The sequence below is a fragment of the Salvelinus sp. IW2-2015 genome, linkage group LG4q.1:29, assembly GCF_002910315.2.
Source record: "Salvelinus sp. IW2-2015 linkage group LG4q.1:29, ASM291031v2, whole genome shotgun sequence".
Classification (NCBI taxonomy): domain Eukaryota; kingdom Metazoa; phylum Chordata; class Actinopteri; order Salmoniformes; family Salmonidae; genus Salvelinus; species Salvelinus sp. IW2-2015.
In genome coordinates, this window is record NC_036842.1 from 37,338,180 (window position 1) to 37,347,802 (window position 9,623).

The following is a 9,623-nucleotide window of genomic DNA, read 5'->3' on the forward strand; positions in this document are numbered from 1 at the left end:
GCTGTTTCCTGCTTATTATATGGCTATAGGGTGGGGGTATCCAGATTTCCATACCTTTTTATAGATGCGGTAAAAAGGCCAATGGGGAACTCCCAGTTCTCTTCCCAGCTCTGCAGATTCTGCTGTGAGGAGGCAGAGTCATTAGATCATTTATTTTGGTATTGTCCATATGTAGCTCGTTTTTGGTCACAGGTCCAGGAATGGCTGAAGAATTGCAACATTTGCCTAGAACTAACGCTACAGATAGCAATACTGGATGATTTGAAAAGCCATAGTCAATCAATCAATAATATAATCATTATTTTAGCAAAAATGTTTATTTTTAATTTACAATCTGTAGAAGCTATGAGAATAGGAAGGTTCAATTMTTTTGTGAAGCATCACAGCACAGTTGAAAAATATATGGCAAATAGAAATCCAAAATGGATGATGTTGAGAGATAGATGGGAGGGGTTGAATGGAGCTGAAGGGTGGGACTAATAACAAGATAAACAATGTGAAGCATACGGGATCTGTAAAATGTATATAGGTTCGGAACCTTTGTGAAATAGCACAGTTACAAATAGAAATCAAACTGGATGGACATCAGAAATAGAGGAAGGACTAAGAACAAACAAGAGAGAACTATTATAAAGTAGACTGTGTCTGTAAAATGTGTATAAGATGTATAAATTGAAGGTAAAAGCAGAAGTGTTTTAGTTTACTCCAATTGGGGGATCGGTTGTAGGGTTTGCGGGGAATAATAATAAAGGTATATTATTTTAAAAAGTATGTGTGTATGTATATATGTGTATGGATATATATATTTACCCCAAAAATATGGGGTATTGGAAATGATGCAGACAATTACATTGGAAGCAACATTCTTTCCGCAATATTAAGCTGATCCACCCCTTAAAGAAAAAAAAGAACTAGGACATGTTCAGCTTCCAGGAATTGTATACAGATCCTTGCGACATGGGGCCGTGTGTCACGTTCTGACCTTTATTTCCTTTGACACACGGCCCCATGTCGCAAGGATCTGTATACAATTCCTGGAAGCTGAACATGTCCTAGTTCTTTTTTTTCTTTAAGGGGTTGTCTTTATTTAGTATGGTCAGGGCGTGAGTTGGGGTGGGCAGTCTATGTTTGTTTATCTATGTTTTTCTATTTCTGTGCTTGGCCTGATATGGTTCTCAATCAGAGGCAGGTGTTAGTCATTGTCTCTGATTGGGAACCATATTTAGGTAGCCTGTTTTGTGTTGGGTTTTGTGGGTGGTTATTTTCAGTCTTTGTGTGTGTGCACCAGACAGAACTGTTTCGTTTCGTGTTATTCTCGTTTATCGTTATTTTGTTTGTTTAACGTATTCTATTAAAATGGATACTTTTCACGCTGTGCCTTGGTCCTCCTCTCTTCCTCTATACGACGAATGTTACACCGTGCATTATCATGCTGAAACATGAGGAGATGGTGGTGGATGAATGGCACGACAATGGGACTCAGGATCTCATCACGGTATCTCTGCATTCAAATTGCCATCGATAAAATGCAATTGTGTTGGCTGTCTGTAGCTCATGCCTGCCCATACCATAACCCCACCGCCACCACGGAGCACTCTGTTCACAACATTGACATCAGCAAACCGCTCACCCACACGACACCTTACACGCTGTCTGCCATCTGCCCGGCACAGTTCAAATCAAATTTGATTTGTCACATGCGCCGAATACAACAACTGAATACAACAGTGAAATGCTTACTTACAAGCCCTTAATCAATAATGCAATAAGAAGTTAAGAAAAGTAAGTGTTAAGTAAAAAAACAGATAAGTACATTTTTWAAAATAAAAGTAGCAGATAATTTAACAGTAGAAGTCAAATAACAGTAGCGAGGCTATATACAGGGTGTACCGGTACAGTCAATGTGCGGGGGCACCGGTTAGTCGAGGTAATTGAGGTAATATGTACATGTAGGTAGAGTTAAAGTGACCATGCATAAATAATAAACAGAGTAGCAGCAGCGTAAAAGAGGGGCCTGGGTAGCCATTTGATTAACTGTTCAGGAGTCTTATGGYTTGGGGGTAGAAGCTATTAAGAAGCCTTTTGGACCTAGACTTGGTGCTACGGTACCGCTTGCCGTGCGGTAGAAGAGAGAACAGTCTATGACTAGGGTGGCTGGAGTCTTTGACAATTTTTAGGGCCTTCCTCTGACACCGCCTGGTATAGAGGTCCTGGATGGCRGGAAGCTTGGCCCCAGTGATGTACTGGGCCGTACGCACTACCCTCTGTAGTGCCTTGCGGTCGGAGGCCGAGCAGTCGCCATACCAGGCAGTGATGCAACCAGTCAGGATGCTCTCGATGGTGCAGCTGTAGAACCTTTTGAGGATTTGACGACCCATGTCAAATCTTTTCAGTTTCAGTTGAAACCAGGATTCATCCGTGAAGAGCACACTTCTCCATCGAAGGTGAACATTTCCCCACTGATGTCGGTTCCGACGCCAAACTGCAGTTAGGTCAAGACCCTGGTGAGGACAACAAACACCCAGATGAGCTTCCCTGAGATGATGTTTGACAGTTTGTGCAGAGATTCTTCAGTTGTGCAAACCCACAGCTTCATCTGTCCGGGTGGCTGTTCTCAGACAATCCTGCAGGTGAAGAAGCCGAWTGTGGAGGTCCTGGTCTGTTATGGTTACATTTGGTCTGCGGTTGTGAGGCCGGTTGGACRTACTGCCAAGTTCTCTAAAACRACATTGGAGGCGTCATATGGTTGAGAAATTAACCTTAAAATCTCTGGCAACAGCTCTGGTGGACATTCTTGCAGTCMSCATGCCAATTGCACGCTCCCTCAAAACTTGAGACATCTGTGGCAATATGTTGTGTGACAAAACTGCATATTTTAGAGTGGCCTTTTAAGTTGCACCTATGTAATGATCATGCTGTTTAATCAGCTTCTGGATATGCCACACCTGTCAGGTAGATGGATTATCTTGGCAAAGGAGAAATAAGCTTTTTGTGCRTATGGTAATTTTCTGGGATCTTTTATTTCAGCTCATGAAACCTGGAACCAACAATTTAAATTTTTGTTCAGTTTAGATTATATGTATTTATTTAAAAATATATATATATGAATGATCTTTATTAAAAGAAATAAACAGCACAGTCTATTGCTCCAATACAGTACATTTAATGAATTAAACGTTTTGACAGCCAGCTGCCTTTATCAAGATTTCTGATCAGACATTCTGATCTTCAGAACAGTCTTCGACTTACACCGTGCTTTGTCCTATCCTTCGCCAAGCTCTGCTTTGTCCTATCCTTCGCCAAGCTCTGCTTTGTCCTATCCTTCGCCAAGCTCTGCTTTGTCCTATCCTTCGCCAAGCTCTGCTTTGTCCTATCCTTCGCCAAGCTCTGCTTTGTCCTATCCTTCGCCAAGCCTCGCTTTGTCCTATCCTTCGCCAAGCTCTTGCTTTGTCCTATCCTTCGCCAAGCTCTGCTTTGTCCTATCCTTACGCCAAGCTCTGCTTTTGTCCTATCCTTCGCCAAGCTCTTGCTTTGTCCTATCCTTCGCCAAGCTCTGCTTTCTTGACAGTCTAAGAGGGAAACCAGTATTTATATAAAGTTAGGCTTCAATTTTATAGAAAATGCCTCTGTTAAATACACATGTATGTTATTAAAGTGATGCTAATGCGATTATTATTTGTGGTTCTGAAAATATCCTCAGCCCACAGTGCTCTTTCATATTCCTAAAACATACCTGTAGACGTCTCTTGAGGCTCCCAGGAGGCAGGAGATCTCTTCAAGGGTCTGAGCAGAGTCACTCCAAGCCTTCCACCCGGGCCCAGAGGTGTTTCTCAAAGTGGTTCCTGGGCCAGAGGTTTGTTGGTGGGGAAGCATTGCTGTGTCACTATTGTTCCATTTTCTTCAAATTAAATTATTAATTAATTTGGGCAAATTACCCTGCACATGGATGATGTCCACCTGGATGGTCAGTTTCCTGGGCCAGAGGTGGGGGCAGTCCCTGGTTGGGTCCTGAGCCAGTCTTCCATCTGGGGCTGAATGATGGCCTTCCTGGTTCTCACCTGGTGGGTGTTATTCATCCCACACTACCAGTAAGGCTTAATCACTTATTGGCCAAAGGTGTTGTTAGAAGCATTTACTGGGTCACAGTAGGAACTGGTTCCTGGGTCAAAGGTGTTCTCGTTGGGGCCCCCCTGGTCTCTGGTGGTGCGGTGGCATTGTGGTGATCTCGTATAGCTGAATGACAAAATTGTCCACATCCGTGAAGAGGTCCCCCTGCAGGGACAGGGTGCTGGCCCATTGTTTGGGGACCATGAGAGGCATCAGGGTGTTCTGGAGGGCCTCAAGATCTAGAGGCTTGATGTTGAAGATCATCAACAGGACAATAAAGCAGAAAACAAATCTGGAAATCATCATCATGTCAATCAAACCGTAGAGAAAATAAAATGGTAACCACACTCTAGAGAGGTAGCCGAGTTGTGATTCTTGTTTGCGGCGAGACTTGCTTGTTTCAATGTTTACTGGAGTGATATCATGGTGCTGTTATGCATTTGTTTATGACCTCACAAATGGCAGCCATCCCCTCGTCTCTAATGATCTGAATGGTGAGGAGATGAAGTGATGGCTGTCTCTGTGACTTCATAAAAGATCTTGGATCTGATCCAACAACACACAAACCACAGAGTGGATTTTCATGACATTTTTGGCACTCTGTGGTATGTGTGATACTAGTCTTTAATAAGTCAAAATGCCTGTTGCTGTTGGATAGCACCTGATGAGGTTCAGTATAACACTGAACAATAAACTATCAATAATATAGCCCATGTCATAAGTATGACTATAACTATGCCACTACAGGCTACATCTACCTATCTGTACAGTGAATGCCATCAATGCTAATACCTGTATCCAATAGGATAAAGTGTTTAAACTTTCACCCTACTCAAAGGTTGATTTGTAATTCAAGCATCCTGATTCTGAGGTGTTGTCGCCTCTGCACTTGGTTGAAATAATGCAAGACTCTGCAAGGTGTTAACCCAAGCCATAGACTGTTCTCTCTCTGCCACCAACAGGACCTTGAACAGCTTTGACCCCCATGCCATAAGCAGTGGTGTAAAGTACTTTTTACTCCATACATTTTCTCTGACACCCAAAAGTACTTGTTACATTTTGAATGTTTAGCAGGACAGGACAATTGTCAAATTCACACATTTATCAAAGAAACATCTAAGGTCATCCCAATGCCTCGGATCTGGAGGACTCACTAAACACAAATGCTTCGTTTGTAAATGATGTGCTGAGTGTTGGAGTGTTCCCCTGGCTATCTGTAAATTTTTAAAAAACAAGGAAAATTGTGCCATTCTGGTTTTCCTAATATAAGGAATTAAAATATTTTTACTTTGAAGTATATTTGAGCAATTACATTTACTTTTGATAGTTAAGTATATTTAAAACCAAATTAAAAAAAAAAACTTTTACTCAAGTAGTATTCTACAGGGTGACTTTCACTTAGGTCATTTTCTAATATGGTATCTTTACTTTTACTCAAGTATGTCCATAAGACTGCTAAACAAGACTGCTAAATAGCTAATCAAATGGCTACCAGGACTATCTGCATTGATCCTTTTTTTGCACTGACTCTATCCCCCCCCACCACACACACACACACACACACTCACTCACTCACCACATACGCTGCTGCTACCGTCTAGTCACTTTACCCCTACTTATATTGACATAGCTACCACAATTACCTTGTACACCTGCACATCGACACGGTACTCCCTCATATAGTCATGTTACTTTTTACTCGTTATTATATCCACTTGTGATTTATTCCGCTTGTCAATATTTTCACATTTTATTTTGCATCTTTATATTAACTCTACATTGCTGGAAAAGGACCCGTAAAGCAAGCGTTTCACTGGCAATCTACACCTGTTGTTTACGAAGCATGTGACAAATAAAATTTGATTTGATTTGTGGCACAACTTTTCCACCATTTACAGACTTATACACCTGTAGACGCACTGTTATACCAAATGGTGGCAGCATTTCTGCGGTTTTCTAGAGCAGACGCAAAATGACATTCCTAGCTGACCTGTTATGTTTTAGACCTGATGTGGAGGACTCATAAAAACACATTTGGGACCACTAAAATAATGTGTTAGAGGCAGCTTTTGTCAGTGCCTATTGTTCGATTTCCTTTCAAATGATGTCTAATAGGTTATATTAATTGGTGGCTATACTATCATAATACAGTAAGCTACTTTGAAGTTCATCTATTTGCGGGTGAGGTGACGGATGTAACCAAATCTCTGCATTTGGTAACTAGTCGACTTTTTAAAATGGGGCTTTTAGGCTAGATGTGTCATTCACAAATAATTCAGTGACGTTGCGGTTTAATAGAAAAGTTTAGTCGATTATCACGAAATCCACAAGTTCTGAGTCCCCCTGATACACCGCCCCATGCCTGCATCATAGTGTGCTGTGCTCTTGAATCGCTGAAGGGTGAGTTTGTACCACCCCTCTAAAGAACGGGACTAGGGAGGGAGTTGAAAAATCACTATCTGACATTTACCAGCATTTAGAACACCATTTCTGCTGGGAAAGGGATTTAATTCGATATTGCACCTTTGAAAGTGGGAAATCTTCGCAGGAAGAGGAACTAAGAGGTGAGTCGAGATACAATGTATGTGTTTTAGGTCAGAACTATGCCTGACTGCGCGTGACGTCAAGTCCGATTTTGAAGTTTTCAACTCCTCCATTCTCTTAAACTTCACCGAGTTATGCACTTCGAATAGTTTGAGGGCCGAATAGGCTACCTATTGACAATCTTTTAGAGCAGTAGCCTAGTCGTAGCTTATATCGAGAAAAAAAGAAAAAAGATTTTGAAACGACCATTTAACAATACGTAAACTGAGCATTCTAACGTTACTTCGATTTCCGGAGCTTTGTAGCTAGAGAAGTGTTTTAATACGGAAGCGAAACAGTGCCTCAAGGCATGAATACATGCATTACAGATCAGTTCTTGGCCTATTGCTCGTAAATAAAGAAGAAAAAAATGAATTTGTATCATTAAACACATGGCACGCTGTACATTTTGGTATGGAGTGAATTTGCCCTACAATCGTACAACTAGGTCAGCCTACAATCCTAGCCAATGTAGCCATGTCACGTCCTAAATCTCTAGACTACATTAAGGTGTGTTACTTTGTATCATTCGCACTGTTGGTTGGCTCCGCCACTGTCATCACCACCACTACACACATTCATATTCTGGCCAGCCAGACTGAGGTGGGTAAGCTGTCTGTAAACAGTTACCTCACTTGACTGGACGTTCTTAAAAATTTACATGAAGCCAGAATATGGTATCCAACTGTATGAAAATGTGTCTATTTGGCTTCAAATAACAATATGTAGTTACAGCAAGTCATTGCGTAACCCAATGCCTTTTCACCCTTGATTTGTCTATAGAGAAGCTTACCTAACACAGATTCACATTTCAAATAAGTTTTCCATGGTCTAGCTTTGGTTGATTAATCTTTTCCCATTGTTGTAGTTTGGATTGCCTTAACTTCTTCAATAATGTTTCAAGGCCTCGTGTGTGTGTTCTGCAGTTGTCAAACAAGCTACAGGAAATATGCAGCCTCTGGGTGTGAATTCCAACACCAAGATGGGGTGTGGTGTCCACATCTCGTGTGACAGAGCAAACTATGTAGCGTGGGACACATGTGCCTCAGGAGAAATGGAGCCAATGAATAGCAAGCAATGTGATTGATATATGCTTGCAGGTGAGGGATTTGATAGGGCCTAGCTAGACTCAGCAGTTTTCAGGTAACGCGGCAGGGCATGTTTCCTGTTGCTACATGTAAATGTCCTCTGGGAAGGCAGTAAGGCACACAGTGGACTTCAGAAACAGCACTTCTACATTCTTGCTACATGGTGGAAAAAACATGTTATTGATGTGATTTCCTTCTAGATTTTTTCTGGCATTTAGTTTTATGGTTTTGTAAAGTCTACTCTTTTATACCGTTTTCTGTGTTTTTTCTGCAATGTGTCGACACCTTAACCTGATTTTATTACAATGCGTCTTACTGTTAGGACACGTGCAATGCTGAGTTCTACAAATTGTCAACTAGTAAATAAATTGGATTAAACAGTTAACTGTTTCAATGAAAAAAGAATGACGGAAGTGCACACAGACCCTAATTATTAAAGCCAACAACACTGTCCTTGAGCAGCGCACAGTCACTCATCACAGCCGTGGGACAGTTGGTGGGGAGGGGAACGGGTGCCATTGAGAAATTGCTCATGACACAGCAATAATTATAATTTATTTGAGGCTAGCCTAGGCCAGTAGTCGGTCTTGTGTGACTCTGATAGTGTCAAGCTTGGTTTTGCCTGAGGCTCTCGACTGTTTCACTGTCTGTTACTCTTTAATCGGTGGTTGAGAGAGCATTCAGTTCAATCATGTCTCTGTGCTTGTATTGTGAATTAAATTCTGTTTTGAATGTGTGCCTCGTTCAGTGATTGAAAGAAACAGTCATTGTTGAGCAACAGGGAGGGTAAAAGTGTTTTCACAAAATGTCAGTTGTCATGTTTGTACTTATCTGGTTATTTCACAACGTTCAAAGTAAGTGTTTTATAACATAAAACAAGTGGATGTTGTAGTCTAACCATCATAGCTGAAAATGGTCCATCCATAACACTCATGTTCGGCTATTTGATGTCTATGATGGAAAATTCAAAAAGCCAACAAAGGGCCCACTAGTCATTTCAGCAACAGATTTAGATATTTTTTGTTTTTCTGTGGCCCAGAAGCCAACAAAAAAGCCTTTATTAAAGACAGGATGCCAAACAGGACTTCATGTATCTATTGAACACTGAGAGGCTCAATAGACGAGTCGGTGCATCGGCAATGAGGATTGAGTGATTCAGCCCAACAGCATGTTTGCTTTATTTCCATGCCTATTTAATCCTGTAAAGCTATTGTCAGTATCAGAGGTTAGTCTGGATGCATTTTTAAACTATCACCTTGCTCCTCTGTCATGGAGCCTCAAGGCCATCTAGAAGTGCACTTACTAGTCATTCTATTTCTATGGCGTGTACTGTGCATGTTCATCATGAATTATGTCACTGGTGTCTGCTGATCCATTACTCGTCTGATTCTTTACATGGCTTAGTTTGTCGAAGGTATTCATAAGAGATCACACATGAGAACACATGAAGCAATGTATTGTACATACATTTTTTTTTTTTTAATAATAGCAACTGTTGCAAGTGTCTGTCAGTGCATTTGATCCAGGTGTTATAGCCCATTTCTGGGTTCTATGTCCTAAATGTGCCCTGTACTTTCTGCCCAGAATTGTAAAACAGCTACACAGTTTCTTCTCAACTTTGATATAGACTTTGAAAGTGAAAGCCACTCAATGGCCTCCATTGCCACTCCATTAAAGTGTGAATGGCAATGCATTATACTGCCGACGACCATAGCCAGCTCTGCCTCAGACAAAGCCAAGGCTAGGACCAGCATGTGCCACAGACTCTCCCCTGGGTAACAAGGTTGCTATTGAGGGCCACAACTGTGTGGTATTGTACCGGGATCTGGGGGAATGAAGCCTCCT

The 9,623-nt window shown here is 41.4% G+C and overlaps 1 long non-coding RNA gene across 3 annotated transcripts; it reads right to left on the reverse strand.

Annotated features, from left to right (window-relative positions):
- Positions 1-4: 4 nt before the first annotated feature.
- Positions 5-7,665, reverse strand: LOC111961949 (uncharacterized). 3 transcript variants are annotated; one of them, XR_002894618.2, is made up of 4 exons: positions 7,484-7,665; positions 3,936-4,353; positions 3,734-3,842; positions 3,510-3,569 (listed from the first exon to the last, which is right to left on the reverse strand). It is a non-coding gene; the product is annotated as an uncharacterized lncRNA (long non-coding RNA). The 3 variants fall into 3 exon arrangements; XR_011479637.1 differs by lacking the exon at positions 3,510-3,569 and adding an exon at positions 5-122 and having other exon boundaries at positions 3,734-4,353; XR_011479636.1 differs by having other exon boundaries at positions 3,734-4,353.
- Between the last annotated feature and the right edge of the window lie 1,958 nt (positions 7,666-9,623).